The sequence below is a fragment of the Vulpes vulpes genome, chromosome 10 (genome assembly GCF_048418805.1).
Source record: "Vulpes vulpes isolate BD-2025 chromosome 10, VulVul3, whole genome shotgun sequence".
In the NCBI taxonomy this organism is placed as follows: domain Eukaryota; kingdom Metazoa; phylum Chordata; class Mammalia; order Carnivora; family Canidae; genus Vulpes; species Vulpes vulpes.
Window position 1 is genome coordinate 68,157,644 of NC_132789.1, and position 24,865 is coordinate 68,182,508.

At 43.4% G+C, this 24,865-nt stretch overlaps 1 pseudogene; it reads right to left on the reverse strand.

The window, feature by feature from the left end:
- Positions 1 to 12,938: 12,938 nt before the first annotated feature.
- On the reverse strand, positions 12,939 to 17,496 carry LOC112915044 (small ribosomal subunit protein eS12-like; annotated as a pseudogene).
- Between the last annotated feature and the right edge of the window lie 7,369 nt (positions 17,497 to 24,865).

A 24,865-nucleotide genomic window follows, 5' to 3' on the forward strand; every position in this document is an offset into this window, starting at 1 on the left:
CATCAATCATGAAAGAAGAGCAACACAGATGGCAAATTTCTTAGAAAACATATACTCTTAATGAATATTTCAAAATATGTTTGATGGTTGAAAGCAAAAATTATAATACTGTCTGATGGAGTTTTAGTGTATATAAATGTAATATATAAGACAGCTACAACCTAAAGCATGAAGGAAAAAAAGATCTATATGGTGGAAAATGTTTTATATTCCACATCAAGTAATAAAATATTGATTCTAAGTACATTTTGAAAAGTTAAGCATATGAATTGAAATTTATGAGATTTGGCAAAAGGAGTGCTTACAGGGAAATTTATAGTAGTAAAAATTTATATTAGAAAAACAGAAAGATTTCAGATCAATCATCTAAACACCTCATTCATGAAACTAGAGAAAAGGAAAGCAAAATAAACCCAAAACAATCAGAAGGAAGAACATAAAGATAAGAGTACATATCAATAAAATTGAAAATAGAGAAACAATAAAAAAAGCCAATGAAAACAAAACTTTTTCTTTACAAAGACTATATATACGTAAATACATATAGATTTAGATCTAGATATATTTAGATTTTTATATATTTTATGCACACATACAAAGACACACGTACCCACCTCTAGCAAGACTGAAAAATGATACAAATTACCATTATCAAGTATGAAAAGGTATAACACCAGACTCAGCAGACATTAAAAGGATAATAAGGGAATAAATAATATGAGCAAGTCATCATATATAAATTCAGCATCTTATAAAAATGGATTAATTCATAGAACAACAACCACCAATCCCACCCCACCCCCCAATACTCAGACAAGAAGAACTAGGTATTCTGAATAGTCCTCTAACTATTTAAGAACTTAATTTCTAGCTAAAAACCTTCCAAAAAGGAAATTTCCAGGTGCAGATAGTTTCACTGGTGAATTCTACCAAATATTTAAAGAAGAAATAGCACCAATCACACAAAATCTCTTTCAGAAAACAGAAGAGGAAATAATACTGCCTAATTGATTGTATGAGGTCAACATTACTCTGATTAAAAAAGAAAGACAGTTCAAGAATAGAATACCGGAGACCAATATTCCTCATGAAAATAGATCCAAAAACCCTCAACAAAATCAAATTCAACAATAAGTAAAAACAATTAATATACCATGCCAAGTGGAATTTATCCTGCAAATACAAGACTGATTCAAGGTTGAATATCAGTCAGTGAAATCCACCGATCTACCATATTAACAGTCTGAAAAGTAAAATGCACACACACACACAAAGGACACCAAAAACATGATCTGTAGAGAAAGAATCTATAAATTGGACTTTATCAAGTTTAAAAGCTTTTGGTCTGCAAAGGACATTAAGAGCATGAGAAGACAAGCTACAAATTTGGAGAAAATATTTGCACATCATGTTTCTAACAAAGGACTTTCAACCAAAATATATAAAGAACCCTCATATATCAATACTAAGAAAACAATCCAACTTGAAAATGGACAAAAGACTTGAATAGATACTTTACCAGAGAGGATATATGCATGGCAAATAAGCTCATGAAAAGATGTTTAACATAACTAGCCATTAAAGAAATGCAAATTAAAACCACAATTACACATCTATTAGAGTGGCTAACATACAAATAAAATAGCAAGTGGTGGCAAGAGCGTAGAGCAACTGAAATTCTCACACTTTGCCGGTGGGAATACAAAGTGATACAAGCACTCCAGGAAAATGTTCGGAAGTTTCTAATAAACGTAAACATATTTACACCCACCATATCCAGCAATCCCTCTCCCAGGTGTTTACCATAGAGAAATATATACGTTTCCAAAAACAAAACCAAAAACAAACCCCTTTGTACATAATTGTGTAGTGGCTCTAGCCATCATCACCCCAAACTGGACACAACCCAAACGTGCCTCAACAGATAACCAGATAAAGTGTAGTACATCTAAATAATGTAAGACTCCTCAACAATATAATGCAACCTACTATTGAATCATGCAACAACTTGGATGAATCTCAAAGGCATTAAGCTGAGTGGAAGGAGCCGGTCTCAAAAGGTTACCTACTAAATAGTTCCATTTACGTGAAATTCTCTAAGGGACTCAATCATCCATGATGGGCAACAGATAAATGATTAGTGATCTTTTAGGGCTCAGGGTTTGGGGGAAACAGTAACGGCAAAGGGATAGCATGAGGGAGTTTTTTGGGGGTGATGGAACTGTTGCTCATCCTGCTCTTGGTGGCGGCTGCATGAACTCGTACACGTGTTAAAATCTATGGAATCGCACATATAGAAAAGGCAAATTTTGATTGTGTGCTAATTAAAAAAATAAACCTAGAAAAAAACACAGAAGGTTACACAGCTGCATTAAAAAAAAAAAAAAAAGGCCAAAAATCATCATTCTATTCCGTTTTCCTTTGCCATTTGTCTTGGATAGAAAACAGTTCAGGCCATGTACTTTCAGATTTAGTACTCTACATGTTTGTTCATTCCCAACTTCCATCGAAGTATCCATGCAACTTGAGTCACCAAGTACAGATCTGGAGCAGATAGCTGGGGGAAAGGACAGGCTATCAGAAAGTTAATGACTTGGCCTAATGCCATCTTTTAAAAGAACAAGGAGGACATTCAAACTTAATGGAAGTATTCAGTCCATGAGACAAGGAGACATGCTTTAGCTTTAATCAGCCTTTCCTGCAATGCGTTCCAAGAGATTGCTAGCCCTGCAAATGGCCAACTCCGAGTTCTTACGCTCACAAGGAAGAAACTATTACCTTTCTATGTTCCTCAAAGCAAAACTCTATATACAACAGAACTGTGCCACTGGACTCAAAATAAGATGACAAGTCTGGTGATTTTTTTTTTTTTTTGGATAGACTAATGCTGCCCGAGATCTTACCCGCCTTAGACATAGTTGGTCCCAATAGCCAGCACGTAATAGACGTTCACTTAGTGTTGATTGGATTCAATTGGATATTAGGTGATGGTTTTAACCTGCTAAGATTATTTCAGGATCCTTAGTCCCAGGCTGGGTTAGTGGTCCTAGTAAAAATGAGAAGATATCTGGGAGAAAAAATGAGGATTTGGGGGAAATGCTTTTCATGGGGAGAACCTCACCTTTCATCTTCTAGAATCGAACTGATGTAAGTCAGGGGAATTGGCCTTAGGGAGACTCCAGCCCGGGGTCTGGCTTGCCAGCATGCCTGGAGCAGACAGCCACAGGGCCGGCACAGGCAGGTGCAGATGGAGACTCACCTGCGCCATGTGGAGCAGAAGGCGGTATCCCTTGAACCCATCGAGAGTGACCTGGGAACTTGCTTTCTCTTGGCTTGATTGGCTTTAAGTTACTTCTGGAAAGACGAGGACACTTTTGTAAGACTACATTGCATCACCCTGGAGAGCAGTCAGCTCAGGCTTGGAGGCAACACCAGCCTGGACCAGCACCATCCTGGCATATCAGCTCTGCTCAGCTGTCTGCTCCCTTTCTCTCCCCAGCAGCATCCTCTGCTTATGCATTTGCTCTGGTTCACATTACCAGCACACAGAACTCTTAGAATATTCGAGTCCCTATACGTTAACAGAATTTTAGGGGGCTGCAGTAGCATATTGAGCCTAGCCAGCGCATGGGCGACTCTCGGGCCGTGAGTGCCTGGACCTGGGATCACAAGGTGACACGAAAGCTCAGGGACTGGGAGCCAAGCCGTTTCTTTCACAAAGTGTGTGGGGGCAGCAGGAGATGACATTTCAAGCACAGAGTTTCCTCTGGAGGCTGGGGCTGGGGCTGGGGCCGACTTGGTGCTTTGGTGCCATCCTTCTTCTTCCTTTATATGACACAGCAGGCAGAGGGCAGGGCAAGGGAAATGGCTCTCTTTAGGCTGGAAGGACACACCGACAAAGAGAGACTGTAGCATGTGGTTCTTGTTGACCCTCAGGTCCCACCAAGACAGAGAACATTCCTCTTCTGGCAGATGAGATGCTCGGTGCTGCATGCATCCTTTGGAGGAGATGGGTCTTGGGTGGACTAAGAACATGAACATGGGCTGTCTTGGGTTCCAATCCCAGCATGGGCCCTGGCTCTGTGATTTGGAATAAATAACCTTGCCCTCCACACTTCAGTTTTCTTAGTTACAAAATGGAGATAATTATCTCTCAGCTTGTTTCCAACAAAATAAATAAATAAATAAATAAATAAATAAATAAATAGAATCTTAAAAAAAAAAAAAAAGCAATCAATCAGTCAAAATCCTGACCATCTTACTCTACTACCTAAAACTCTGCATGGTTTTCCCTGGCTCAGAATCACATCCCAATCACATCCCTTCCTAGCTGCCGGTGCCCTGAACAGTGTCCCCGCTTCCTTTGCAGGCCCCCTCCCCGTCTTGCCCCATAGTAGCCACATGGGCCTCCTGGCTTCCTATTCCTTGGACGCTTTGGGTGTCCTTCTGTCTCAGGCCCCTTGCAATAGTTCTACCACCCATCTAAAGGCAGCTTCACCCACATAGTTCAGGGTGCACTCCGTGATCACCCTCCAGCCTGTGCTGACACAGGGCTGCATCAGTCAAGTCCCCCCCCCCCCTCCCCCGACAACTCGGTTTAAAATTGTAACCTGTGGCTCTTTCTCCTGCATTCTAGATTCCTGCCCTGCTCTACTTTTCCTTTCTAACACAATGCATAATTAATTATTGATCTTGCTTGCTCTCTTTCTCCCACAGCAGAAGAGAAACCCTGGAGAAGGCAAGTTCTGTCTGTTTTCTTCATTGCTCCATCTCCAGCACAGGGTAAGCACAGGGCAGGTGCTCAGGCAATAATTTTGAATGAATGAATGTGTGTATGTCACCTGCCTCCTGGCTTCATTTCTTCCCATCTCAAAGTCAACTTCTGATAACCACTCAAGTCACTCCCTTCGTTCATTCATTTATTCATTTGTTGGTTCGACGATTATTCATGTGGCCATTCCGTACCGGACATTGGAGATAGATCAATGAGCACAGCAAAGTAACTGCCTCCTTCCTTGCCAGGAATGCAGGCAATAAATACCTAAGCAAGGAGGGATCCCTGGGTGGCGCAGCGGTTTGGCGCCTGCCTTTGGCCCAGGGCGCGATCCTGGAGACCCGGGATTGAATCCCACATCGGGCTCCCGGTACATGGAACCTGCTTCTCCCTCTGCCTGTGTTTCTGCCTCTTTCTCTCTCTGTGTGTGACTATCATAAATAAAATTTTTAAAAAATTTAAATACCTAAGCAAGGAAAAATGTCCTATAACGTCGGGTGTTGTGGGATACCAGAGCGTGCCACCCCAAAATAGGACCTTTAGGTGACCAGAATATGCCCCCAAATATGCCCCTTTGACAAAAGGGTTCTTTTGAGCTGATCCATTTGAGACACAGCAGATACAGAAGAAGCTTTGAACACAGAGTAGAAGCTACCTTCCTGTAAGGGTAATTTGCATTTATAAAATACGTCTCCATTCGTGAAGGTGTCTCCCTCTCTGATCCAGGAAGAAAAGGATGAAATCACAAGATTCCGAAGTCACAAGAGACTCCCATCCAGGCCAAGGAAACCAACATAATCTGCATAACAAAACCTCCCTTGTTTACCATACCTTTCCTGATCACTTTCCCATAACTTGCCTCACGGCCCACCCCCCATCTTTCTTCCTTTGTTTTAGTCAAAGATGGGGGTTAAGCTCAAATTCCAAACCACCTCTTTGAGTTACTCTTCCCAGAGTTTCTCCTGGATGTGAGATAGACGTGTTAATGAACTTCTGTTTGCTTTTCTCTTACTAATCTGTCTTTTGTTACCCACCTAGAAGTGAGATTTTTTTTTTCTCTCCCCTCTGGGTGCAACCGTGTGCTGATGAAAATATCAAGCAGGGTAGGGTGGAGAGTGCTACTCTAGGTGGGGTGGCCAGGGAGGCATTCCTGTACAAAGAATTTGAGGAAGAGTCTGAGCAAAGCGAGAAGGTGAGCCATGCAGCTGGGGGGTGGGAGGTGTTCCTGGCAAGAGAAGAGTAAGAGCAAAGGTCCAGCAGCAGCAGCATGACTGCGTGTTGCTGCTCCCACCCAACTGAACATGAGGTGGTACAGCCTGCCGATACCTATACCTCGCCACGTCTATACCTGCTCAGCTGAATTCTGCTGGAGGAACGTCTGCCAACGGGCACTTGTGGCACTGTACATCTCTGGTCTCACCTCTCACATGGGTTCTCAGCACTGCCATGGCAGCTACTCCAAACATTCACAATCCACTGAGCCAAAGATAATACGAACAATAGCAATGACTGAGCTTTATTCACACATTCTATGGCCCAGGCCACATGCTAAGTTATTTTTCTTTTTTCCCCCTACATTCACTTCACTTAATCTTCACCTCAAACATAAGGGTTAGATGGAGGTTAGGTACTACTCTTTTATAGACAAGAAACCTGAAACTGAGGGAGAGAGAAAGCAACTTGACTCAGCACCCTGCTAGTCACTGGTGAGCCAAGAGTCAATCCATAGCCAGGAACCTATGACCGAACCCCAAGTTCCAGACCCGTTCCTAGTAGCAAACTAGCTCATCCCGTCCCCTATTCCATTTGCTCAGAAAACTGAGAGCATGGAGGGGCTCAAGCATGAAAACTGTCAGATTACTTGGCATAATGACTGGCCAAGTTTCCTCAGTTCAAAGAGATTATTAATTATAAGAAGCACCATCATTTCACATAACCCTAAGAGAAAAACTTGGAAATTAAATTGTGAAATAATATTAAGACAAATCCTAATACAAGAAATGTTTCAAAATGAAAATAAACCTTTTTCAAGGTTCAAAACTTGATAATTTTTAAGTATGGTACATCCACACCCATCAAAACCTCTTTCCTTCTTATGTCAAAAGATGAGATGTTGCTCTCCAAGACTAAAAGCCTCTTCCTATGTTCTTTATTCATGCTTAACTTTTTCCATTGATTTTTCCTTTCTCTCTGGTGTTTTTAATTCTATCTCCCCCAGACTAAACACATCTTCACATCTCTCATCCCGAAAATCATTTGCTTGACCCACACTATGTCATCCTCTAGCTTTTATTCCATTTTTCTTATTCTCTTCATATTTCTTCTTCCTTCCTATCTTGTATTTATGTTGAGAGCTATAAAAGCAATCACAGAGATATCAGATATTTGGGTTCTAATTATAGAGCCTGATATTTGTTTGCAATGTCTTTGCTGCAGGCACATGTTGTTGTGGTTCTCTGCCCAGCAAACCTTCCACTGGGGATCCAACTCTCCCCCATATCGACCAATAGAAACACTATTCAGTGTACATGGTTCAGGAGGACTGATCCCCCCAATTCCTTCCTCCACAAGTGGGCACATGATCCAGGCTTGGCCAGAATATTACATCAAGGCTGGCACTGGCCTCAGGTTGCAAGGATAATCTAGGTCAATCAGAATTCTACCCTGGGGGCACCAGGGTGACTCAGTGGTTGAGCCTCTGCCTTTGGCTCAGGTCTTGATCCTAGGGTCCTGGGATCGAGTCCTGCATCAGGCTCCTTGCTTGGAGCCTGCTTCTCCCTCTGCCTGTGTCTCTGCCTCTCTCTCATGAATAAATAAATAAAATCTTTAAAAATAATAATAATAATTCTACCCTGAAATTTCCTCTTGGAGTTCTACAAAAGATAAACTCTTCCTGCAAGATCATTCTTGCACTGCTAGAAGCCATTTTGTTTACCATGTGGAAGCAGCCTAGGAGGTGGAGAAAGATATGCATTCCTGATATCATAGCTTGATCTCCTAAATCTGCCTAAAACCAGGCTCCTCCTAGACTTTTCAGGTACATACGCTAACAAATTACCTTTTTCTTCCTGCCATTTGATTTGCGTTTCTGTCACATGAGATCCAAAGGGCTAATGTGGTCTTCTGTGGTCTTGATTGTCAGTCAGTTATAGGCACAAAAGGAAACACGGGAAAGGAACCAGAAAACAAAATTTATTGTACTCATAGGTCTAGAGTATAGTAAGGTCACCTCTTCCCTCACAGGGTCACAGAGAAAGTGCCAGGTTTTGGTCAGTGGCAGAAGACAGAGCAAAGAGGAAGCTGAGGCTAGAGCCCTTTTGGGTTTCCATGTGAAGGGAAAGGCAGGGCAAAGTGAATAGTCTAGGATCGGCTAAAATGTTTAAATAACTTCCACAGGCTCTAAACCATCTGGATGGTCTCTGGTTGCCTCACATCTGGCTGTGGGGTGATTAAGGCAAAACAGTGTTGTCTCCGAGGGCGTAGGACCAGCTAGAGGAGGTGTGGCCCTAGATTGGTTAGTTTGTGTACCAAAGGCATGCTCCTCTCTAAGAATTGGCTGACCTCAGAAGGGACAGGCTGTCACCAGCCAGAAAAGTGTTTTTTTTTTGTTTGTTTCTAAGATGTCAAAATATCACAATATATAGAAAGCTAAAAATATATACCATACCTGAAACTTTACAGTTTCCACAGAGCTTTGAGATGCATTATTTTACTTGATCCTACGGTTTTGGGGGGCAAAGTATCTGTCTAGCTTAGGAGGAAATTTCTGGGACTTAGCACATGCTGGGCATATAACAGGTATTCAAAACTATTTATTGAATGAAGTAAGCAGCATATGCGTTATCAATTCCCCCGTTTTATAAAACAGGATACTGCGATCAGAGAGCCATTTAGGTGTAGGTCTGGGTTAGCGTGGACTAAGTTAAGAAGCTATAGTGGAAGCCTAAATGGGGAGGGGGCAATGTAAACAAGATAAATTCGGATTACAATACTGGTGCCAACTGCACTTTAGTCTCTTTTTCTGAAGTCTTACAGCATCTCTTAACATTCTCTCCCATCAACGTTTGCTCCTCTACAATCCTCTATCCACTCCACAGCCAGAGTGATCCTGTTAAGCATATGAATTTTCTGCCTTAAGCCTTCCAGTGGTTTCCCTTTACTTTCAGGGATTAGAGTCCAAATCCTCACCATATCGTACCAGGTCCTCTGACTGCCCGCCCCGCAACCCAAGGGTTTGTTTCCTCCTATCCTTCTCGCCAGCCACAATAGCCTTCCTTCCATTCTAGAAAAATACTGTCCTCTCCGAACTCTAGGCCTTTGCCTAGAGCACTCTTCCTCCTCAATATTAAGTTGTTAGTTCCAATATCATTTCCTCCGCAGCCTTCCCTGAGTTCTCCTTCCACACTCATTCTAAAGCAGGCCCCTTGTTACGCACTCTTGTTCCTGTGTTTTAATTTCATGGCACTTCTCCGTTTTCAATGGTTATTGACTGTGGTGTCTCCAAAGACCACAGCATGAGCTGCTGATCAAGTAAACTTATAAATATATCTCAGAAATCAGGAGCTGATATTTATAGGGTTTTGAGGTCTAGACTCAACTTTGTTTTAAGGGGATCTGACTGAGATCACGCAAAGTTCTTTATACAATAATTTAGGATTGGTGAATTTAGGATGAGATGAGTCTTGAAGCAAATCTTGATAAGTAAACAGGTGTTTGATGAATGGGCAGTTTGCCAGTTAAGTGATCTCTTGTTATGAGAAATTGTTCAAGCAGCTAAAGTTCAGATACATTGGGTTTTAGAAAGTTCCTAAAGCAGACAACAGAAGTCTTCACTAGTAGAGAGCCTTGGCTCCCCAGACAAGAGGTGGAACAAATTCCTGGAGCAAATAGTGAAGCCACATTGACATAGGTGGTCTCAGTTCTTAGTACCCTCTTAAGGTGAATGGATGCAGGCAGCCTCAGATCTCAGGATCCACCAATGTTTACGTCATCCCTCCCCCAGTAGCACTTGTGCAATGCAACTATACGTCTCTGCCAGTAGCCCATGTGCTCTGTGAGGGAAGGTTCCATTCCATTTTGCTCACCATTTTATTCCGTGTATTGGTTACAGCACCTGGAACACAAACCTATACAACAAATTTGTGCTGAATGAGACCTTAGACAGTAACCTGGGTGGGAGGATGGAGAAGAAATCCTAGATTACAACAGACTCTTGAACAACGTGGGGGTCAGGGGCCCTGGCGCTCCTGCACAGTGGAAAACCCACATATAACTTTTGACTGCCCCAAATGTAATTACTAATAGCTGGCTGTTGATCAGAATCCTTACCAATATTGGGACATCTGGATGGCTCAAGTGACCATCTGCCTTTGGCTCAGGTCGTGATCCCAGGGTCCTGGTTGTGAGTCTCTCATCGGGCTCCCTGCGGGGAGCCTGCATCTCCCTCTGCCTGTCTCTGCCTCTCTTTGTGTGTCTCTCATGAATAAATAAAATAAAATAAAATAAAATAAAATAAAATAAAATAATAAAATCATGAATAAATAAAATGAATAAAAAAGAATCCTTACCAATATAAACATTCAATGAATACACATCTTGTAGGTTATATGTAATATATGCTGTATTTACAGTAAAGCAAGCTAGAGGCAAGATAATCATTAGGAAAATACATTTACAGTTCTGTACAGTATTTGTTTTTAAAAATCTGCATGTGGGTAGACAGTATAGTTCAAATCTGCACTGTTCAAGGGTCAATCGTATTTTGACTTCAGTCCTGTTAGATGGGAAAGATGAGTCGTGAAACTAAGTTTTTTCTTCCTCTTCTTTTTTCCAAGGAGGAAAACTAAGTTTCAAGAGGAAATACACATCTGGAATTCAGGGGAGATAAAAGCCTGGTCATGTACGTACATTTTGTGAATTTGTTCAGAATGACTTAAAAAAGCAAAGTAATGCAGAGCTGTTGCATGACTATCATTGCTGTAAATCTGACTTTATTAGATAAAAATCCTCAAAAATCCATTTAGATTGAAAGTCTTTCTCAGTCTGGCAAGAGCAAGACTAATTAAAATGTACTAGGTTGTAAAGATGATAATAATACATACACAGCACCTTCTGTGTGCCAGGCACCCTTCTATGTCCTTTACCTCGATTAATTCATTAAATCTCATAATAACTCAATGAGGTAAGTGCTATAATCATCTCTATTTACAGATAGGAGACATAAAGAACCGAGCAAGAGCTGCTTGCAACCGTATGAAACAGGACTGGCTACCTTAGCATAACTTTCTATTATGGGAAGTTCTTGCCCAAGAAGATGAAGTTGCAAAATATTTGGTTCAAGAACACCTGAGTGTTCATTTATCTGGAGAATAGACTGCTCAATTGTGAAAAGCAGATTGCTTATCAAAGTGTTGTTTACTTACCGAGAGTTGCTTCAAAACCCAAGCCCTGCTGAGTTCATCAATCTTAGACTATAACATCACAAACTTGGACCAGTCCCAAGCAGGCCCCCATGCTGAAAATCCCACCTTAAACCAGAGAGCCTGCACCTTATAAATATTCATCCTTGAAGTCCCCTCTTTGGGACACACTAAAATTTTCTCAGGATGGTACTCTCCCTCACTGCAGTAAGTAATGAACTTGACTTTGCTTGACCAACAGGTTATCTAGGTGGGCTTTTCAGGGAGTTAGTAGTTAACAAAACCAAGGGATCAATGCCTCATGTGTCCACTAATTTTGTGTGGAAGAGGAGATAAGGGCGGGATTTACTATCCAAATGGACATGCACTTCACTTGGGTAAAGAAAGTTAAGTTTTAAGTAAAACTAAGAGCAGAATCCTATTTTTTTAAAAGATTTTATTTATTTATTTATTTGAGACAGAGAGAGCACATGAGCAAGGGGAGGGAGGACAGAGGGAGAGGGAGAGACAGACTCCCTACTCAGCGGGGAGCCTAATGAGGGACTCGATCCCAGGACCTGGGATTGTGACCTGAGCCGAAGGCACATGGTTCACTGACTGAACCACTTGGGCGCCTCAAGATTCTTCATGCCTGTTATGTAGCTCAGTAGGGCAGGAAACTGAATTAAATATGAATGTAGACTAAAAGAGAGGCAAATACTTAAATGAGTATAGCCAAAGACATCCTCCAAACTGGCCAGGTGACAATGAAGGTGATGGTGGAGGAAGGTATCAGGAAGTGTCAGGCACAGAGATTAAAAGTACTAGCTTTGGACTCAGAGATGGTTTTGAGTTCAGGCCTCACCATTTGCCAGCGATTTGACAAACAATTAACTTCCCTGAACTTCAGTAGTAGCTCACTCGTAAAATAGGAATAATGTTAGTACCTACATCATCGACTTAATAGAAGGACTGAATGGGACAATGTGTGCCAAGAGTTTATCCCAGTGTAATTGGTGGTATTTATTATTATTATTATAATTCATTGCAGGGGGCTTTAGGGGTTGGGAGAGGGAAGATGAGGTCAGTGGTATACTTGAAGGGGACCAGAGAATTCAAAGAGAAGGAACAAAATATCTTACAGGCTGGGGATCCACGGTTAGGTTTTTCTGTAGTTGTCTGGTATTTTTCCAGGAAGCCTGGTTACCAAGGCCAGAAGGGTAGTTTCCCAGCTAAACTGTCTCTCCATTTATTAAAGCACCGTTTACCTCTCCAAAGGGCTGCCTCAGAGAGTTTAGGGCTGTAGCAGAAGCTTGACCCTAAAAGTTGAAGAATTTAGAACCCTGAGAGAGAGAGATGAAATCTGTCAGGGAGAAACATCTAAGTGTCTTTGTGGGGATATGTAGGAGGTGACTACTGTTGTTTTTTAGATGTTATCGCTGGCGATGCAAAAGAACATGAGCTCACTGAGTCCAAGGTTGTTCTTTTCCAAACTTGCTTATTCACCAACCAAGCCAGTCCTGCCCAGAAATATAGAGAGGAGGTGTTAAGTGATCCCAGTGCTTACTGCTTGCCATGCCAATTTAATGTCTGGTCTCCACTCATGAAGGCTCTTGGGGAGGGAGGCCGTATTTCTTTCGCATTATTTGTAGAACTACAGAGCTAATGTTTATTTTGTATTTACCACGTATCCCTAGAGGATGCTGCCTTACACGTGTCAGCTTTATTTAATTATTTAGGAAAAAAGAACCAAGCCTTTTATTTCTTCATTCCTTGCATTTGAAGTGTTCCTCGATGACACCCTTGGCCCGAGACTCTTTGCGGTAGGCCTTAAACACCACACAACTGCAGCCGGCCCCTTTATAGGGTTTTCCCTCTCTGTCAGTTTTACAGAGGCCTACCCATTCTTGTCATCAGCCTTAATTAGGTTGGTCTAGTGTTCAGCTCAAAGGGCCTCCACCAACTTGACATACAGAGGCTCATACAGTGCTCATGCAAGCACTCAGAGATGGGCTCGGCCCTTGCCAGAAGCTTTGGCAGCTTTGGGAATTCCATGTGCGCGGCTGTCACGGATGAAGGCGGTCTTCACCCCCTCTTGTAAAGCACTATTAACGTCCATTTCACCTCCAGCAGCAATGGTGGTGGGTTATGGATGGAGCCATATATGGATTGCACCCACCCTCTGCCTGTGCATGACCCAGCGGTAGCCAGGAAAGAGTGCGTCATCTTATGTAACCATTCTCACAAAACTTTCCAGGTATTATTACCCTCATCATTGAACTCCCACTTGACTTACTTATGGTTTCTGAGTAAGTACTCCCAACTTGGCGAAAGAGCCCTGGGGTCAAGAAAAATTCAATATTTGGCAAGCAGACAGGAAAAATGTGATGTGCTGTTTGATTGCATGTGGGAGCAGAGAAGAGTATAGGGAATCAACACTAATAAATTCAAAGCAGAAGTAACAGGATGGAAAGAAGGTAGGTTGCATAAGAAAGGTTAAGGACTTCTATTTTAATAGGTGGCCTTAAATCGTAACTACATATTCAGGGAAGGGTCTCTAAATGTAAAGACAGAAGTCTTGCGGGCAGGATGCCTGGGTGGCTCAGTGGTTGAGCCTCTGCCTTCAGCCCATGGCGTGATCCTGGAGTCCCAGGGTCGAGTCCCGCATCAGGCTCCCCGCATGGAGCCTGCTTCTCTCTCTGCCTGTGTCTCTGCCTCTGTGTGTGTGTGTGTGTGTGTGTGTGTGTGTGTGTGTGTGTGTGTCTCATGAATAAATAAATAAATCTTTAAAAAAAAAAAAAGGAAGAAGTATTGAGGGTGATCTTGAGACAGACTGGAAAGGGTGAGCTATTGTCTGATTCTAATGTCCCACTTGGAAAGGTGGGCAGTTTTCCAGACCCTAAATGAATTATTGGAATAAGGTTAAAAGATGTAAAATAGAGTATTTTTATATTCACCTTCGATTTTATCCTGTGTGACTTGACTTTTTAAAGTTAATATAATTTTAAGATGTAGTTCCCACAGGTTTTAATAATTTTAATTCCATCTCTTATCTCTTTATAAGAAATAGAGGAGTGATTCATTTCTGTGTTAGCTAATAGCCACCCTTTCTCAGTACTGGTTAAAATGTAAATAATAGTTCTTCAAGAGTAACCCAAGGGGAACAGCTGAACTGTGCCAGCATTGTGAGGTAAACAAATCCTTTCACAAATGTTCTAACTTGTCAAACTGTGCGTTTCCAAGTTTCAAACCTTAAGGATTCAATAAGCAATCTTGAAAGAAGGACACCACCTTAGAAAAGATGAGGTTTGCCAACCTCTTCATTCCTCCTTCAACAACTCACCTGATGTTCACGAGCGTCTTCAATGGGCAATGGTCCGTGCAAGTCTCCATGGTGATACAGAAATGAATGAACATGAACCTGAACAAAAATTATAGCACAAATTGGGGAATGAGTCAGTGTCAAGCTCTACAAAGTTTTACAAAAATCAGAGAAGAGAGAGATTGTTAGATGGAAGGCCTTAGGAAGTAGGCGGGATTTGAATTTGGTCTTAGATGGGTAATTAGGGTGAGGTGGGGGCGGCGAGGAGTAGGGGGTTTGGATGCTCGGTAGCCTATTTTGATGGAAGTGGAAATTACAGCTGTGTGGCCTCGATGACAGTGTGACCTATAAATGTACCTGTTTGTTTTCTAGAGAAAGCCATTAAAACGAGGTAGGGTAGTTCTCTTTGCTGTCACTGAATAATGTGAAAAGTATCAGTGGGAGATACATCCCTCTGCCCTCTGGACACACCCTCCACCCGTCTCCTCCTCTCCTCCCTGGCAGGAAGGCCTGTAGAGACCAGTGTCGAGGACCTTCTCCTTACCTGTTGGTTTGGCCAGTGGGGTGACCTCTAAAAAGGTGAGTGAAGGGGGAAAAGTGGTGAGTGAAAGGGGGTGGAATTTATTTGCCAGGCTCCCTTCTTGCAGGGTCATCCTGGGCTCTTGCAGCCCACACAAGAATTTCATGACGCCTCTCAGCCTTTGGTTTCTGAGCTCCTTCTCCTCTTCTGGTTGGGTCTAGGGAGGAGCCTGGCTGGGGTCCTACTTTGACCCTATTTGACCTGATTCTGTACACCCTGTCGTGCCTTTGTAAATAATCCTTTTATTATATTTCCCTCGAGTTGTCTGAAAATGAGCATACTCTTTTTTTCCCTGCCAAGACCTCCATCAGACCGGAGCTGGAGATGCACTGGGCATCTGTTCACCTCTATCTCAGAGGGGGCACCAAGGTCCTCTCTTTATGCTCTGGGGTCCCACACTTTAGACCAAAGTTTACTGGAGGATGTTTACACACCTGAGCAAAATTAGACCAATGAGATACTCTGGGGGAGTCTGCATTAAGAGATTCTTCATACAGACCAGGAGAGGTGAACCCAGGAGTTGTGGGGGCCATTTTTTTTTTAATGAATGAATTTTTATCGTACCTTCCATTGACTCCTTTGATGGGTGAGTTTTTCGGTTTCTGCAAACTTGAAATATTTTCACCCACTTTTCAGGCTAGTTGTATCCAGTTGATTTCATAAATAGTTTTTGTTTTGGGCTTTTTTTAAAAATAAATTTATTTTTTATTGGTGTTCAGTTTGCCAACATATAGAATAACACCCAGTGCTCATCCCATCAAGTGCCCCCCTCAGTGCCCGTCACCCAGTCACCTCCACCCCTGCCCCCTCCCCTTCCAACACCCCTAGTTCGTTTGTGGGGGCCATTTTTGCACAGGAAGTAGACTGAGAAGCAGAGAAAGTTGGTCTGTAGAGACTTTCACTTATTGAAGTTGTTTGAGCTTAATGGTTTCTCGCTCCTTGGTTCTAGTCCCTCCTGAGAACCGAGTAAATTCTTGTCCTCAGGTCCCGTGAGGTGACTCTTATTTTCTTAAATAAACACCACGTACACACACTCGTGCATGCAGGCACAAGCACACGGTTTTGTTGGTTTGCGCATATTCAAGTTATTTTGTTTTACTTACCTCCAGACACTTAACTAATAGGGGCCTCGATACCTATGATCCCAGCTACCACTTGCGGAGTTGTGGTGCATGTGCCTGACTCCGGGGACTTAGCTTGTTTAATGTTCACAATTACTCTGAGAAGTTGTTTTCTTGTGACCCAGATTTTTCTTGGCTTACAAGTTCTCTCCAATAACTCCAAGTGCCCCTCAATTTTTTTCTGGGTGTCCCCTAAGGGGTGCCTCATTGAAGAGCTTCTGATCCCCATCTTCCTACAGGGGAGGTTTCCTCATACTGCCAATAAGCACTTCTTGGACACAGGCTGGGTGTACTACAGTGGAACTCCATTCTGACACTACCCACCCCCAGAGATAGCGGCAGATGTCACAGGTAAAGGGCTCAGTACCACTCGATCACCCTCCACTTCAGACACCAGAGGCAAGCCAGGGTTGTTACCTGTACTTCTGACTGACCAGCTACGAATCAGAGGTTCCCACTGATTTGATTAAGTTCTTTGAGCAGCTCAGAGAACTCAGGAAATGCATTTACTCACTAGATGAGCAATTTATTGCTGAGGATTTTAAAAGAGGGAGATCAACAGGTGGATGAAGAGAGGCCCAAGGCGAAGTTTGGGCAGAGACCACAGAACTTCCACGTTCTTTCAAGTGCGCCATTTCCCTGCATCTCCTCATGCTCACCAATCCTGAAGCTCTCTGGACCTTGGCCTTTGGGTTTTTACGGAGGCTTCATTACAGGCATGAATGATGAAATCATTGGCCATTGGTGATAAGAGCCAATCTCCAGACCTTCTCCTCTTGCCTGGGTGCTTTCCAAAAGTCACCTTGTTAACATAAACCCTGTAGTGGTGGAAAGGGACCTCTTATGAGTAATAAGAAACCCATTTCACCTTGACTGTTCGAAGCATTTTTAGGATCTAAGTATGGAAGATCAAATATGACAAAAGATGCTCCTACTGCTCTTATCACTCAGGAAATTCCAAGGATTTTGGTTGCTGTGAGCCAGGAACCATGCATGAAGCACTCCCTCTCAGCACTCCCTTCAGGAGGGAGCTGTTGTCACAAGGAGTACAGTCAGGCCACAGCCTCCAGCTGCAGCCACTGTGGGGTTTGGCACCATGTTTGAGGCCAGGATACACTGTCTCTGGGTAGCTGCAGCTGGAGCTACCAGGCTCTGGCTACCTTTGTTCAAGCTGAGACCCCCCCTGTAGGAAATCTATGAGTGGGAGCCCCTCCTGGGCTGACCAGAGTGGGCTTAGACCTGCACTGTGGCTGAAAGGCCTACCGTGCCGGCTCCCTGTCCCCTTTATCGTTCATAGGCATGACCCCCAACACATCTCAGACTCCTGCCTCTGCCTTGGTGTCTGCTCCCTGACACGTGCTCCTTAAAGGGGAGAGAAGGACCACGCCACAGCTCCTAGTGCAATACTTTGTACAGAATGAGCTTCTTGGCCATCATAGTCATCGTCATCATCATCTTCTGTTTTGTGAATAAGCAGTTTGAGGGGATCCCTGGGTGGCGCAGCGGTTTGGCGCCTGCCTTTGGCCCAGGGCGCGATCCTGGAGACCCAGGATCGAATCCCACGTCAGGCTCCCGGTGCATGGAGCCTGCTTCTCCCTCTGCCTGTGTCTCTGCCTCTCTCTCTCTCTCTGTGACTATCATAAATAAAGAAAAAATAAAAAAAATAAAAAAAAATAAGCAGTTTGATATGGTGGTGATGAGCAACTTCAGTGCTTTCTTATACTAGCTCTGAGGAGACACAGGGCCCAAAGGCCTAGAATGCTATAGATCATTAAGGCCTCAGAGCATCAGGCCATCAGAGTTTATATGAGGATTTCTGGGGCCCCTGCTCAAGGATTTTGTCTCAGTGGTACGTAGGGCCAAGATACTGCATTTTCAATAACCACCCACCCCTCAGTTTGTTTAGAGTCATACTGTCCTCAGAACATACTTGAGAAGCATAATTTTTGAGAATTGCTACACAGCTCTCAAGTTCTCTCCTTTCCTTTCCCCACCACTCCCATGTTCAGGAGCATGGGTGTCCCCATGAATTTGGGAGACTCTTGGCATATTGTTGGATCACATTTTTTTTTTTAATTCCCTGGATATGTTCCAGCCTGAATTTAAACATAAATAGGTTTGCAAGGGCGGAGTGTAAAGAGTGCCTTGAACCTGGAAGAGGCACAAATTGGCAGTGCTACCAGCTGACATCTGGATGTGAGCTGGGATTGTGAAAGGTAAGCAAAGCAGTTAGCCTCAGGTTAGTTACGGTGTGGATTGCTGACGTGTGAGTCATCATGGATGTAGGAGCTCAATCTAGTCCGCCCCACTTCTTTTTATCTAAGCAGAATGTTTTCTATTCATCTCTATCCCTCCTTCAGACGTAACCTCAAATATACTTTTCTGACTCCTCCAAGAGCATACCTCCTTCCAAGAGCCCCTGCTTCTCATACTGCCTTCCACAGCAGTACATAATATTTAAATTGCTTACTATATGTGTCTTTTGTACCCATTAACCTGAAAATTCTTTGGGATTGAAGTATGTTTCTTTTCATCCCTTTATTCCAGTGCCTACCCCAGTACCTAGAAATGAGAGGAACTCAACTGACGGAATGGATGGGGGGGGGGGGGGGGGGGGCGGGCACGAAAAAGGGATGGTGGTGGAAAAAAACAAAGATGGGAAGATAAATGCAGGAATGGCCTAAGATGACCAGATGCCTTCATTTCTCCTCTGACTTTACTTCCCACGCCCATATCCAATATTGCATCCACTTCAAAGATAAATGACTATGAAATAAATATTCATTTTCTTGGTGGTTTCAAGTGATTTAAAGTTACTTGAAGTGAATTGAAAATATTTGTGAGGACATTTTTAAAAAGTAAAGTAAAAACATTTCTAGTCAGGGTGAAACTTTGGCTTATAGGAGGTAGTGTGATATAGCAGGCTTTGGAATTGGTTAGTATGAGTTTAAAATCCCAGCTTACCTATGTAGCTTCAGTATCCTCATGTGTAAAATGTGATCCAGAATGTTTATAGCACAACAGCTATGGAACCCTAGCAAAGTGCCTGACACGTAGTAAGGACTCAACAAATATTAATTACTTTCTTTTTTTTTTTTTTTTTTTTGGCAGAAATTAAGAGAGAAGCCTTGTATTTGGAGATCAAATGCATTTCCTCGTTTTCAGAAAAGTTCTAAATGCATGCACATGGATTAGATGCTCATAAGTACATGTTACATGAATGAGAAAATTGTTGCATTGCTTCGGTCTTATCTCAAATTCTAATTTTAGTTCACTTCAGTGTTAGGAAGCGAATTTAAAAGCATGGCAACATGACTCAAAAGATTAAGATTTTCTATCCAGAAATCTTGATTTAAATCTTCAGTGGTTGACTTTTGAGAAGAGTGCAAATGTTGGCATTATCTTCTTTATTAGCAATTTGTAAAGAACTGGGATCTCACACAGCTGTGTGCAGCTCAAAGATGTACCAAGCAAAGAATAAATTTCCTGCCCACGCAAACTCAAGGCAAAAAACCCACAAGCTGTCTTATATTATTCTGACAGCCTGAGCAAGGTTTCTTATTTTTCTCATAAAGCAACTCGACAAAATTACAAGAATTTTCCACTATGTCGAATTTTTACCTTGTGGGATTGTTAAAGCTGATGATATATTTGTTTTAGGAGAGAATATAAGGCTTGGAGTTACAGAAATGTACAGATTTCACTCCAGCAATTTAGCAAATAAAAATTCCTCTTTTAAGCTTCAAAGTGACCGGTGGTATGATCTGGACCAGGTCCACTCACACCCCTCTCCAAGATGCATTCCAAAGGACACAAGTGTTTCACACTCACAATTATAGTGTACTCAACATTTTTCCCCAGGACCAAGAGGGACAGGCATCCCTGAAATCCTGCCAGAGTCCACCTCTTATTTAAAAAGGGCACCAATGGGGATCCCTGGGTGGCGCAGTGGTTTAGCGCCGGCCTTTGGCCCAGGGCGCGATCCTGGAGACCCGGGATCGAGTCCCACGTCAGGCTCCCGGTGCATGGAGCCTGCTTCTCCCTCCGCCTGTGTCTCTGCCCCTCTCTCTCTCTCTGTGTGACTATCATAAATAAATAAAAATTTAAAAAATAAATAAATAAATAAAAAGGGCACCAATGGAAATAGGGTTTCAATAGCAGACATTCTGCTTACAGCACCTTTTACTGGAACCCATCAATGTAGAACACGGAGAAGACCAGAACATCTAATATTCTCAGCAAAACTAAGTATCAAGCAAAGACCAAGATAACTCATCTTTTGGGCACTGATTCTGTGAGAGGCACTTAACATTATTATGTATTTGTATATCTATTTTACTTATACTTCCTTACATTCTGGAATAGATGGTTCTAGGACCACTTGTATTTTCTCTACCATATACCCTAATATCAGTCATTTTCATAAGGATCCCTGGTTCCTTTTATTGGAGAACGCATCACCTCCTATGACCTAGCCTCAGGTTCTATAATTTCTCTTTGTTGGTTGAGTCACAAAGGTCCACCCAGGTAGAAAGGGAGAAGGGACCCAGACTCGGTATCTTAATGGAGTAGAAAGGTGGAACTGTAAGAATTTCCGGATGAGAGTATTGTTATGGCCATATTTGGAAAATACAAGCTGTCACAGGTGGCCAGGGTATCTCAACGAGAAGGTAAAATCTGAGCAGAAACTTAGAGGAGGTGAGGAAGTCAGCCTATCTGTGGGAGCAATGTTGCAGAGGGAAGGAAGAGTTAATGCAAGTGAAAAGACCTTAGAATGAGACTCTATCTTGTGTTTTAAAGGAACAGCAAAGGGGCCATCATAAGCTAATGGAGGAGTGGTTTGGAGAGTCATAGAAGAGGAGGATGGTGAAGTAAAGGGAGGATAGATGAGATTAATTATAAAGAACCTGGAGAAAGTGGTGAGGATTTAAATGAGCAGCCGTTGACGTGTATGGAGTGCTGGCGGGATCTGACTTATTTTTTAAAACGATCACTCTCAATAGGACTACCCTGTTGAGAACTGACTTCAGAGGACAAAGGTAGAAGGAAGTAATCCAGTCAGGAAGCTATTGAAGTAATCTGCTACACAGAGGTGATGGTGGTTTGAACCAGGATGGTAGCAGTGCAGGTGGTACGGAGTGGTTGGATTCTGAACATCTTTGGAAGCTAGAGCTAACGAAATTTCCTGCAGGAATGAAGATGATGCCAGAGAAAGAGGAAAAGCAATGAAGACTTCGAAGTTTGGCCTGAAATGCTGCAAGGATAAAGTTGTTGTCAATTGAGATGACTATGGATGGAGGAAAGATCAGAAGCTTATTTTTGGAAGTGCTGATTTCCAGATGTCTATTAGACATCGGGTAGAAATGTCAAGGAAGCCTTGGGTACACACATCTGGAGTTCAGTAAAAGGGTCTGGGCTGGAAATACACATTTGGATGTGATGCATGTAGACTGTATCTCAGGTCACAATGGCATCACCAAGAAAGTGAATAAAGGGGAGAATCAAGGACTGATCCCTGGGGTACTCCAACATTAAGAAGTAGGAACCATCAAAAGAGACAGAAGAGGGAGTAACCAATAAAAGGGAAGGGCATGTTGTGTCTGGGAAGGAAATGAAAAAAGTATGCCGTGGCGGAAAGAGTCATCAATTGTCAAATGATATTCATTCAGTTTAGTGGAATGAAGATCCAGAATCTGACCATTGGGTTACACAATATGGAGGTCATTGGTTTTTCTTGACAAGAGCAGCGTAAGTGGAATCATGGAGCTGAGTGTAGTGTTTTTTGTTTTTGTTTTTGTTTTAATTTTTATTTATTTATGATAGCCACACAGTGAGAGAGAGAGGGGGGCAGAGACACAGGCAGAGGGAGAAGCAGGCTCCATGCACCGGGAGCCCGACGTGGGATTCGATCCCGGATCTCCAGGATCGTGCCCTGGGCCAAAGGCAGGCGCCAAACCGCTGCGCCACCCAGGGATCCCTGTTTTTTGTTTTTTTTTTAAGATTCTATTTATTTATTCATGAGACACACAGAGAGAGAGAGAGAGGCAGAGACACAGGCAGAGGGAGAAGCAGGCTCCACGCAGGGAGCCCGACGTGGGACTCCATCCCAGGTCTTCAGGATCACACCCTGGGCTGAAGGCAGGTGCTAAACCACTGAGCCACCCGGGCTGCCCTAGTGGGGTGGTTTTAAGAGAGAACGTGAGTAGAGGATTTAGAGATGGTATAGACAGCTCTTTGAGCATTTTTAGTGCAAAAAGGAGTAAAAAAGAATTTTGTGGTAACTAGGCAGAGGAAATGAATTCCAGGGAAGATTTACATGCCCATGGGAATAAGGCAGTAAAAAATAAAAGACTGATGATTTAGGGGAGACATGGCAAATTGCTAAGTAACGTCCTTGTGTAGGTGAGGGGGCAGGAGTCTGGTGCACAGAGGCTTTCAGAGCAGCACATATAATTCCTCTGATTCCAGGCAGAAAGGCAGGGTGTGTGGGCGCAGATGCTGGCAAGTCAATGCAGGGTTGGGGGTCAGTTGAAATTCCCTTCCAATTGATTCCATTTCTCCAGTGAAGTGGGAAGCTAGGTCATCAGCTCAGAGTGAAAGTGTGTGTGTGTGGGGGTGTTAGAGGGGGGTGTTGAAGAGGAGGAAAAAGTGTAGAATGGGCACCTTACAGCCTGGGAGAGTGAATGGATTGGGGACACACAGTATGACTTCCTGGCAGCACCGTGAGGCCATTTGGGGACTATTGTCTTACATTCAGCAACCCGTGTGACAGTCAGCACCTGTTTTATGTTTCTCCAGCTGCCTTCAAGGGCGGGTGTGGGTAGGCAGAAAGGTGGATGTGACCAGAACATGATGAAGTGAGAGCTGGTAATGGAGATGAAGATGTGAGCAAGGGAGTGATTTTTTTTTTAAGATTTTATTTATTCATTTATGATAGACAGAGAGAGAGAGAGGCAGACACACAGGCAGAGGGAGAAGCAGGCTCCATGCACCGGGAGCCTGACGTGGGACTCGATCCCGGGACTCCAGGATCGCGCCCTGGGCCAAAGGCAGGCGCTAAACCACTGAGCCACCCAGGGATCCCCAAGGGAGTGATTATAATGACGGACCATGGACTCCAAGGTGAGTGGGGAGGACAGTGAGGACACATCAAGGGGGTGAAAGACAAGTTTGTAGTGTCATTGCCCTGAATGTTCTAGTGGACAAAAAGCAGAAGAGTGTTGTGCCTGAAGGCTGGCACCTACACTCCGTGGGCTGCCCACTAGTAAACTTCAGTTTACTCACCGTAGTAGTCGAGAACTCACTCCTACTTGGTCGAGCTGGAGAACTTCCTGGGGGAGAAACAGAAATTAGCCTGAAGTGGGAAGGAAGACAGAGACGCCTCCCTGGACAGTAATAGCCCCAACAATTAGACAAGGTAATAAATGACTTTCCCAGGGCATGCAGGGAATGCAACAATGAGTTCCATCATCTTTGTTTTCTTAGAATAGCCACTTACGATGCCTTCTGGTTCCGCACCCTAAGGCTCAGTGCTGACACTTCATATCGAACTGGGGCTGTCCCATGAAGGGTGGGATCAACACCACTTGGCCCAAAATGTGTTTGGAGGAGATAATGCCACACAAACACCCAACTGTAGGGAGAGTTATTACTCACATAGTGAGGCTTCCTCGGGGGAACAGGCCCGTCACCCGAGCTGGGCTGGACGTGACTAGAGAGAAGCGAGGAGGGAGTGGCTTGTGTGTGTGCGGTTAGGAGGTAGGGTCGGAGTGAGGTGAGCTTCCCCCTGGCACCCAGAGAGGAAGGGTGCAGACTCCACAGAGGCTTGCCCAGATCAGATGTGAGGCAAAAAGGAGCAGGAGGGGTGAGGGCCTGAAAGCTGTCAGCTGTCAAACATCAAAAATGGGGTCAAGTCTTTATTACGAGTATCCGTCACAAATCTATAGGCAACAAGTTTAGCCTGTGCTGAAGATCCTAAGTTTTGGAGTCAGGCTGGCAGGTAAAGCCTGGCCCTTTAGCTGTGTGATTTTTTTTTTTTTTTTTGAATGATTTATTTATTTATTTATTTGTTTAGCTGTGTGATTCTTTTCTTTTTTTTTTTTTTTAAGATTTTATTTATTTATTCATGAGACACAGAGAGAGGCAGAGACACAGGCAGAGGGAGAAGCAGGCTCCATGCAGGGAGCCCGACGTGGGATTCGATCCCGGGTCTCCAAGATCAGGCCCTGGGCTGAAGGCGGCGCTAAACTTCTGAGCCACCTGGGCTGCCCATAGCTGTGTGATTCTTAATTACCTCTTTGACTTTGGGCAAATGAGGCAAATTGCTCTGTTTCTCTGCCGTGTCTCAGTTTCCTCGCCTGGCAAAGGGCCACCGAAGTACGCAACTCCGGGTGTTGCGAAGCATAATGATGTTGGTAAACGGCTTAGCGTGGCTCTGCGATTGAGCAAACCGCATACTAATTTCTGCAAAGTCTGTGATTGACGTTTCTAGTTCAGATATGCGTGTGTGATCCGCAGAGTTGAGCCGTGTCTTCTTGCCAGTGGCTCTGAATATTTCTCGGTAATTTCTTTCCTTTAATTTCGAAAGCATCACATATTCACTATGCAAAACCTTTCTCTCCCTTTACGCTCTCTTCTGTTGAAGTTAGTGAGGAAGCACAACTTAACACT